Raw genomic sequence first — 10,791 nt, 5'->3', positions numbered from 1 at the left:
GACTAAAACCCAATTTTCACAACTCTTCGAAACCAAAGTACAGTGTTTCACTGTAAAGTAAACCCTTCAATCACACTCATTATAGCCCAGGGTGTAATAGTATATAGTTACAGTGGCAAACTCTGTAATAATGTTTACTTTCAAGGTAAATACAAAGACAGAACCTTGGATGGATGCTACTGGCAACAGCTATGAGGAGTGGATGAAAAAAGCGATAACAGATTAAGGGTTATTCCTCAAATGGCCCGCTATTCCGTCTTTGTGCACTACTTTGTCAGAACTAGAGGACGATAGTGTGTGATTCGGGTGTTTTTTCTGATATCTCATAGTATGTTGTATTTTATGTTGAAATTGTGCACCAATATTTATTTAATATTCAAATTTAAGCCTGCAAAAACTAAATGAATATATTCAATACTGAGCACTTATAATTTGCATATAACTTTTCAATCAAGTGTCAATTCCAGAATTACACCCATGTAATTGTTTTAGCAATTACACAACACGCTTCACATTTTATTTGTCACTTAAAAAGCACCTACTAAAGAGTAAAACATGATTTTATGATTTTGAACATGAGCTTTTATAACAGAATTTTAACATTAATTATGCCTACAAGTGAAACCAAATGTCACATTGAATAAGCAACCAACTTCAAAAGACACCAAATTGTTGGAACGAACGTGTTATAGCGTATTATATATTCTTAAACACTCTCCGTTCCAGTAACAAATCTCGGTCTCCCAGAGGACCACTCACATTACAGCACTGTTGTCGGGTCATGGGTCCCACCCACACGGACTTCTGATTGGTTGTTTTCCGGTAGACCATTTAACAAGCACCTGGCTAACTGTTTTGATTGGACACAGCCAGTGCCGTTATGTAAATGAGTACCTGGTAGCGTTTGCTGGCCTCGCGGTGGGTTGAGGACCGGTATATGCAGGGCTCTCGTGTGCGCAGCTGAATGCTGCAGCGGTTGACAAATAGACTAATGAACTGAACAGATTTTACCATTACGTTTTTCTCATTGTTTTGACAGTTTAAAAGCAAACTATTATTTTAATCACGACAACTTTGAGAAAGAAGACTATACATTTGATCGACGTTTTTATACGTAACTTGGTTGTTTTCAGAGTTTGAGAAAGGTCGCAAGCCGCGCAACAACTGCTGGCAGTGTTGGATTATCTGTCTGGGAAAACCTTTTGGAGAATAGTTACATACACATTGCGCACGGGATTTTCAAAAAAAAAAAACGTTGCGATTTGTGTCACGGTCAACAAAGTCCTGCGTAACTTTTAGGTGAGTGTTAACGACTTTGTGTGTAATCTGCATTGATAAAGACAACATTACAATAACAGCCAGTCAATAAAAGAACATTCCGAATTGTTTCTTGACTCGTCCCAGTTTGGGGACTGCAGTGTGTTGGCCATCTTAGACCTATTAGTTATTTCTGTCCGTTTGTCTGTGAATAGGAGTTTGAGGACTTATGTCACACTGTCAGCTACTCACTTTTGTCGATTGGCGTCGAAGAGTCTCGGTGTCAGGCGGGGAAGGCTGGTTTGGACGCCGGCCACCGCACTCGGGAAACGCATAGTGAGGTGTTAAGTTGCGACCACATTGCTTGTTTGTCTGGCCTGGTAGATACATTCTAGGCTTGTCTGGCCTGGTAGATACATTCTAGGCTATCATGCACGAGGCAACTATTTTGTTATTACATTGTATCATTCATTTATTAATTGCACTAACATTGTGGTTGCATGTCCAGTACTGTATAAGCAGCTTATAAAAGGTCGAGTACTTACACTGAAGACAACTGAACTGATGGCTGGTAACTTCGCTCTCTTATTTGACTACAACTGATCTTCGCCTTATTATTGATTTTTTGGTAAGCTGATAAATGAAATAGCCAAACAGTGAATAAACAAGGTATGTTGCCCAGCATGCATACTGGCAGTTATGAGTTAAATTGATATGTCCGTTTATTAGCCTGCATTCGGCCTTGATCATCTATGTCGATATTTATTCACTTTTTTCCCCTCAGATCTAGCAGCTTACCCGAATTAGTGACCACAAATTACCTCTCCTTGGTTGACAATGGGCTTGCGTTGTATTCCAATGGCCACGTTCCATACTAAATAACCCCTTATCGCCATTGTTTACTTTACATTACTTAGTACGTTGAGGTAATGCGTTTCAGCCCCCGTTGGATTTGAATAGAATACATTTTACGGAAGAAAGATACTAAAACTGTACATACGGCGAAGTCGCAACCGTCAGTGACATGATATTGATAGTCAATAAAACAACCATGGTGATCTCATAACGCCCAGGTGGCCGTTGTGACGCGGATAAGCGACATGTAGCGGTTATTAACCTAGCGACCTCACCTGCAGAGAGGTGACCTACAAGGCTGATCCGCTCAAGTTTCTTCCCTGCGGGATAACGCTACACCGTGTAGCGATTTTAGGGCTTCTCCTCAGGGAAATAGTCATTTGCAGGAACAAACACACAGAACTGTAAATTATAGGTTTTCATTGCAGAATGTCCAGTGGGGATGATGATTGGTGGTGGTGGTGTTGTTGGCTGGGTGGCATTGCTGCCTGACTTTATGGTCTTATAACAAGACCATAAAACCTTATTGTTTCTCAACATTGCCTCTTTCTTTATCTCCATCCTACTCTTCCTCTTTCCCCCTACTGTTCCTCACTAATCTCTAGGTAGGAGTAGTGAGGACAGTGAGAAGGACCTTGGTGTTGATAGATTTCCCCCTTAATATGTTGAATCCTGTCTAAAGGCCTTCTAGATGTGTATTCTTCCACTTCGTCCCATGGGAATGATTGATTTTATAGTTTGGTTCAGTCAGCTGTATAGGCAACAAGAAGAGATTTATATACTGGTCTATTACTGTAGCCTACAGTATATTCATCAGTCTTCAATAATGTGGGTAAATGACTGCCCACATTACAAGTCAATTGAATGGCTAAAAAAGTAAACTGAAAGGTTTTCAGTTACTGAAACTTAATGTGGTAATTCTTCTCACTTAAAGCTGAAGGACGTAACTTTCAAAACAGTGAGTATTTGCGCCTCATTTTTCCAGAAATCTCGGCTGTTGCTGGTGTGACATCAGTTCACTCTTAAAGCCCCACAGGTTATCTGTGCACTTTATTCAGCTCATCTAAAAAAATAAAAAATCTTCATCCGACCAGGTAAGTTGACATACGATTGTTTTAATTATATACTAAAATTAATTAAACGAAATGTATCTGGTGTATTTGGAGGTACTGATTTTCATCCCCACCCCTTCACACTCGGCTGCAAACCGTCCCAGTGCATGCTGAAGGTCCTGGTTAGAAGGGGCCAACACGACAACATCATCTGCAAAGAGCAGAGACGAAATTGTGTGGTCCCCAAACCTGACACCCTCCGGCCCCTGGCTGCGCCTAGAAATTCTGTCCATAAAAATTACGAACAGAACCGGTGACAAAGGGCAGCCCTGCCGGAGTCCAACATGCACTGGGAACTAGTCTGACTTACTGCCGGCAATGCGGACCAAGCTCCTGCTTCGGTTGTACAGGGACCTGACAGCCCTTAGCAAAGGACCCAGGACCCCATATTCCCCAAGCACCCTCCACAAGATGCCGCGAGGGACACAGTCGAATGCTTTCTCCAAATCCACAAAACACATGTGGATTGGTTGGGCAAACTCCCATGAACCCTCCAACACCCCGTAGAGGGTATAGAGCTGGTCCAGTGTTCCACGGCCCGGACGAAAACCACACTGTTCCTCCTGAATCCAAGGTTCTACTATCGGCCGTATTCTCCTCTCCAGAACCCTGGCATAGACTTTCCCGGGGAGGCTGAGAAGTGTGATCCCCCTATAGTTGAAACACACCCTCCGGTCCCCCTTCTTAAAAAGAGGGACCACCACCCCGGTCTGCCATCCCAGAGGCACTGTCCCCGACCGCCACGCGATGTTGCACAGGCGTGTCAACCAAGACAGCCCCACAACATCCAGAGACTTGAGGTACTCAGGGCGGATCTCATCCACCCCCGGTGCCTTGCCACCGAGGAGTTTCTTGACCACCTCTGTGACTTCAGCCCGGGTGATGGACGAGTCCACCTCTGAGCCCTCATCCTCTGCTTCCTCAATGGAAGACGTGTCAGCGGGATTGAGGAGATCCTCGAAGTACTCCTTCCACCGCCCGACGACATCCTCAGTTGAGGTCAACAGCTGCCCACCTCTACTGTAAACAGCGTTGGTAGGGCACTGTTTCCCTCTCCTGAGGCGCCGGATGGTTTGCCAGCTTTGGGTCATGACCGAAAGGACAAGATCCCGGATACAGGCGGCCGAAATGAGCTTTCTCCGCAGGGTGGCCGGGCGATCCCTTAGAGATAGGGTGAGAAGCTCGGTCACCCGGGAGGAGCTCAGAGTAGAGCCACTGCTCCTCCACATCGAGAGGGGTCAGCTGAGGTGGCTTGGGCATCTTTTTCGGATGCCTCCGGAACGCCTTCCTGGGAAGGTGTTCCGGTCCCGTCCCACCGGGAAGAGACCCCGGGGAAGACCTAGGACACGCTGGAGGGACTATGTCTCCCGGCTGGCCTGGGAACGCCTCGGTGTCCCCCCGGAAGAGCTAGAGGAAGTGTCTGGGGAGAGGGAAGTCTGGGCATCCCTGCTTAGACTGCTGCCCCCGCGACCCGGCCCCGGATAAGCGGAAGAAGATGGATGGATGGATGGTATCTGGTGTAGCTTAAATACAGAAACGTGAGAATAGCTAGCTACTAGTCAAAACTTGCCCTGGTAATGTTTTCTGATTACAGTATTACCAGCTGTGCATGTAAACAAAGCAAACAACATGAACAGACGGCTACAAGCGGCGAGCTGCCGAAATGTATGATGTAGCACACATTCGGAAACGTGACAATTGCCATCTAATTGTCTAAACTCGCCCTGGTAATGTTTTCCGATTACAGTACTATTAGCTAGGCTAGTAAACAAAGCAAACAGCATGTACAGACAGCGAGCTGCTGGAATGAATTGGATGTAGTATCCAAACGTGAGAATAGCTAGTGTACCTACTATTTTAAACTAAGTTAACCAAATTGGCCAATCGTTTTTGCCAGGTAATTAGTAAGTTGGTGAAGTTATAGCCAGTTACTAACAACAGTGTGAAGTTATTCTAGGCAGCTAACATTGTCCTTGCTGGCATGCTGACATTATTAGAAGCTGGTAGTAGTAGCAGAACTTGCGAACAATGTCTGCTGGATAGATGTACAGTAAGTAACTATAGCCATATCTGCTCTATCTGTATAGCTAGCCACATTAACACCAATGTAGTGTTAATGTAATAGGGCAATTACTAACAAGTGTGTGGTTAGCTAGGTAGCTAACATTGTAGTTAACTTTACTTACTTAACAGAAGAATTGTCACTTAACAATGCAACACATTGTTAAGGATCACTACAAGCTCAAACAAAACAGAAGATTTTTACCTCAGTGCAAAAAATAATTTGCCTGTTTCGGCTTCGATGGAACTCAGATGCACTGTGTCGTCTGTCGTTTAAGTTCCCAGCTAGAGTGGACAAATGTGAGTCTTTTTACAAAGGCACTGTCAACTTTTGCAAACAGTCCCTGGCCACCCATGCCAATAGCAAACAGCACCTGGTCTACATGACAGCCAAGCGGGTGGCTGACAATCCATCTTCAGGGCCCTTGACTGTACTGGTCAGGAATTTAAACGCAGATGCCCATGGGGTGACTGCACGACTTATAACAACCGCATACCCAGTAACTAAGATGGACCTGCCATTCGCCTTGTTCCTCCAGGGATGAATGAGTTAGTGTTTTGTTTAAAAGCCACATTTTGTTGACTGTTTATTTTATGTACATTTTTATAATTAGAAATGTGATGAGACATAAAAATATATTTTTGTTTTATATATCCCGAAAGCATTTCATAAAGGATTAAACATGTTAAGTAACAAAAGTATGTGGTTATATGTTGGAACGCTGAAAATGTGCAACTTCTGGAAGGAGGGACAGTAGAAATATGGGCCAGTGGCAGAAAAAGTTAATGTTGAGCGCTGCACTTAGTAGACACATTTGAGTAAGAAATACATGAGGTTTTACAGTGGCCTGTTGGTGGCCATACACTGTAAAACCCGATAAGTTTGGTGAACTAAATATTTCTGAGGGAACCGATTACCTTGAAAATAATAATAATATATATATATATATATATATATATATATATATATATATAACTAACTCAGAATATAAGTGTAAAGGATGCCAGATTATTTTGATTTACTTGTACTTAAGCTAATGGTTTTATTCAAAGTATTTTTTTTTAACTCTACTTAAAAATATTATTTAATTAATGTAATTTGATCGTATCCTACTTAATTGCCATGCTGTCACTGTACAGCAACACTGGTACTGAGTTGTATCAACTCAAACAAACCTTGCTATGGCATTTACTCAATCCATTTTTGGAAACAGTTTCATTTTAAACTTATACTTTTTTAAAAGTCATTAGGAACATTTCTCTAACTCTAAGTTAAACTTAGTAGATACATTTGAATAAGGAATACATTAGGGTTTACAGTGTTTTTAAATGTATATTTTTTCTTTGTTTTGAGAGAAGTCACTGAATAGTGCAATACAAATCATATGTATAAATCATAGATGTGTCTTGTGGAATTTCACTTTATTTAGGCAGTTGGAAACAGAAGGGGAGATAGGAAAACAGTAGGAAGGGAGGACTATGGGATTGAACTCTGGTCTCTGGTGGAAAGCTGTATATGTGAAAAGTGTTACCGCTATACCACAGCTTTGCACTGCAGCTTGCCACATTCAGTTTCACATTTCCTACAGACATGCAGATAATTTCACTAAGCCATACTGTACATTCCAGATACTATGTTACTACATATAATAAATCAGGGATTCCCAACCTTTTTGGGGAATTCTGCAGCTGAATTTTGCTCTGTCCGGCACTGCTCCAGAACTACCCCCTTGTGGGTTTTTTTTTTACCACTAAACTTATGGTCTTAGTACCCCAGGTTGGGAACCACTGTTTAAAGTTATTTGTTGGAAGTGTGACCAACTTGATTCTGGGGAATTAAGTAATAAATCTTACTGGTATTCAGGTTTAGCCTAGTCCAGACCAGTAAGACAGGTTAATCATTGACTTCACTGGTCACTACACTATTGTCCGCTATATATTGATGGTGTTATTATATCATCAATATCGATGATAGTGTTACAAGAGATGTAGAAAAGAGTACCAATGTTTATTTTTCAAAAGTGATGAACAACTTTTTTTATATATTCATGTCCAGGACTGTACCACACCCATTAACTAGGCAACTATAGTTAGCTAGTTGCAAGCTACAACTGTTAGCTAACCTACAAGCCAACATTTAAAGTGAGCTGTATGGACAGACCTTGTACCGGCACAACACCATATATATCATGCTTGCATAGCTAGTTGTAAAAGGTCATAGTGATCATGAAACGTAGAAATGGACACACTGCTAGGTTAAAACATGTATGACTGGGCATTGCGATATAGCTAGCTTGTTATATTAACCTATAAACCATACTAAACAATTCACACATATAAACTGCACCTAACCGTCCTAATCCAAAAGATCCAGAAAAATCTACATTAATAGACCTTATTCTAACAAATATACCTCACAAATATATAGCTATTGGGTTATTTGCAAATGACATCAGTGACCACTGCTCTATTGCATATGTCAGAGACACTAAGCAAAAAAACCTGACCCTGTATCATTTTAAAGAGAAACTATGAACACTTCTCAGAACAATACTTCATCCACAACCTTTATCGCTCAGAGCTTTTATCCACAAATTGCATAATGGGCCAAGTCTTAGCTTTCTTCTTCTTCTCTTAAATTTTTACCTCCATGGCCCTGTTAAAGAGACTAAGGGTTAAAAGTCAACCTAATCCTTGGTTCTGCTCTGACTTAAAAGCCTCTTCTTACAAAATAATCAAGCATGGGCCTTGTCGAGGAAAACCGATGAAACAGCAGATTTCTAGGCAACTGAGAAATAATTGGACTGGAGGAATAACAAAGGCTAAATCTAGATACTTTCTTAATGCTATGATGGACTCTGACGGTGATCCCTCTACATTCTGGAAAACTGTTAACTCACTTAAATGTGCTAACTCCTCGACAACCTTTCCGAAGCAAATTATATTGGGTGCTGGGACAGACAGTGCCCGAACGGTGTGTGATGCCTTTATTAAGCCCTTTATCTCTGTTGGTTATCTTGTTGAAAGAAAAAATTGCCAACATAATCCTGACCTGTATATTTCCTCAGCCCCAAAGCCCTCTGGGGAATAGGATTATAATAACCACATTTTTTATTTAAAAAATTTCACAGAAAATTTGGTCTATCTGCAATAGATTCTAAGAAATCAGTAGGCGCTGACAATCTGGATCCTGAATGGTGCAATTGCTAGTACAGTGATGCACATTTTCAATCAAACACAAGTAAGTCATAGGAAAGATTCCTAAAGCCTGAAAAACAGCTTTTGTTGAATAACAGCTCTGTCAGTGAAATGATCATAATTTCAAGATCAAATTTTATCATACGCACGTTTCATGAATGAGGGCCATTATTGGTGATGAGATAAGACAGAGTAAAATTCATCTGTACGCTGACAACACTGTCATGTTCTCTACCGCTTCAACAGCTGACAAAGCATTATTGCAGCTTGAGACTTTTAAGATTCTACAAGAGTCTTTTTTACCACTTAAACTGGTTTTGAATGCAAAGAAAACACATTGTATGATTTTTAATAGGTCCAAAATGCTTGTTGAAAATAAGCTTGCACTCATGCTTAGATGGCTCTCAAATAAATCAAGTTTCAGCATATAAATACTTAGGGATTTGGCTAGACGATAAACTGTCCTCTAAAATACATGTTGATGAACTCTACAAAAGGCTAAAGAGCAAACTTGGCTTCCTCTATAGAAACAGAAACTGTTTCTCCTCAAACACAAATAGAAAACAAATTGTGCAGCTACTTTTATATCAGTTATAGACTATGGGGAGGTTATCTACATGCACGCTCCTTGCTTATAGAATAATCTGCAGACCAAACTGGGGTCTCTTGTCCCCCTTGCCCATTTAAAAAATGTATTGGACGATTTTAGTTTCTGTGTTGCTTGTAACTGTTTTGGGTAATGCAAGGTCTGTGCGTGTCTTGTGTTTATTATCTGTGTCTTGTTTTGTCTGTACACTGTGTTTTTTTTCTTTTAGTTTTTTTAACCATTGAACCTAAACAGTATGTGTTAACATGTATATGCAGGGCCCAGCTGTAAAAGAGACCTTGGTCTTTGTCTGTGTTCCTTGTTGAAATCAAAAAATATGAAATGTGCTGGTCAAAAAGAATGGGAAGAAAATATCTGTATAAAAGGGGACTACTATAAAAATTGACCAATATCTAATTGGAAACAAATACAGAAAATCCTATTTGAAAGGAATTGAGTGTCATTTCATATCATATATGGACAGATAGAATGTATGGATTGTATTGTTGCAGTTATGTACATTGGATATAAAAAGTCTACACACCCCTGTTAAAATGGCAGGTTTTTGTGATGTAAAAGAATGTGAGACAAAGATAAATCCATTATTTAAAGTGACTTTGATTATTCACAAATAAAGTTCAGCTGTACTAGTAGTATTTTCCTGACATTGTCTTAGTTGCATCTTAGAGCAAAAGCCATGGTCCGCAGAGAGCTTCCAAAGCATCAGAGGGATCTCATTGTTGAAAGATATCAGTCAGGAGAAGGCTACAAAATAATTTCCAAAGCCTTAGATATACCATGGAACACAGTGAAGACCGTCATCTTCAAGTGGAGAAAATATGTCTCAACAGAGACATTACCAAGAACTGGACGTCCCTCCAAAATGAATGAAAAGACGAGAAGAAAACTGGTCAGGGAGGCTTCCAGGAAGCCTACAGCAACATTAAAGGAAGTGAAGGAATTTCTGGCAAGTACTGGCTGAGGGCTACATGTGACAACAATCTCCTGTATTCTTCATATGAATGGGCTATGGGGTAGGATGGCAAGACGGAAGCCTTTTTTAACAAAGAAAAACATACAAGCCGGCTGAAGTTTGCTGAAACAAACATCAAGTCCCTCAAAAGCAGGTGGGAAAATGTGTTATGGTCTGATGAAACCAAGGTTGAACTTTTTGGCCATACTTCCAAAAGGTATGTTTGGCGTAAAAACAACACTGCACATCACCCAAAGAACACCATACCCACAGTGAAGCATGGTGGTGGCAGCATCATGTTTTGAAAAAGACTTTGAGTGCAGTGATAAAATCAAAAGGTGCTTCAACAGAGAATTAGTTTAAGGGTGTGCACACGTATACAACCAGGTTATTGTGAGGGTTTTTTTCCTTCAAAGATTTCAGTTTGTTTTTCAATTGAATTGTTCACGTTATGTCAAATTAAAGATGGAAAAAGTTCTGACATGATTTATCTTTGTCTCATTCTTTTACATCACAAGAACCTGCCTTTTTAACAGGGGTGTGTAGACTTTTTATATCCACTGTAGTCATCAGTATCCCTGGGAATTGTTTGATATTATTCTTTCTCAAAAAACCAACATACTAGAAGAATTCAGTTACAAAGAAGGTTTCCTTCCACATGCTCAAGGTATTTTATGGGAGATGGCTCCAACAAGGAGGATTGGCTACATTTTCTCTTAGTCCTAAACCAATTAGTCCATTGACTAGAC

At 40.6% G+C, this 10,791-nt stretch overlaps 1 protein-coding gene across 4 annotated transcripts in view; it reads left to right on the top strand.

Moving 5' to 3' along the window:
- Nucleotides 1–936: 936 nt before the first annotated feature.
- ddr1 (discoidin domain receptor tyrosine kinase 1) overlaps nt 937–10,791 on the top strand; it is a 39,050-nt gene continuing 29,195 nt past the window's right edge. For all 4 annotated transcript variants that reach the window (XM_010885236.5, XM_010885235.5, XM_010885234.5 and 1 more), the window contains exon 1: nt 937–1,299. The gene's annotated coding sequence lies outside the window, so the exon portion shown is untranslated. The remainder of the gene's footprint in view (nt 1,300–10,791) is intronic.

Source organism: Esox lucius, chromosome 20 (assembly GCF_011004845.1).
Source record: "Esox lucius isolate fEsoLuc1 chromosome 20, fEsoLuc1.pri, whole genome shotgun sequence".
NCBI lineage: Eukaryota > Metazoa > Chordata > Actinopteri > Esociformes > Esocidae > Esox > Esox lucius.
The sequence above is the reverse complement of the archived record's forward strand: the minus strand, read 5'-3'. Positions and strand labels throughout refer to the sequence as shown.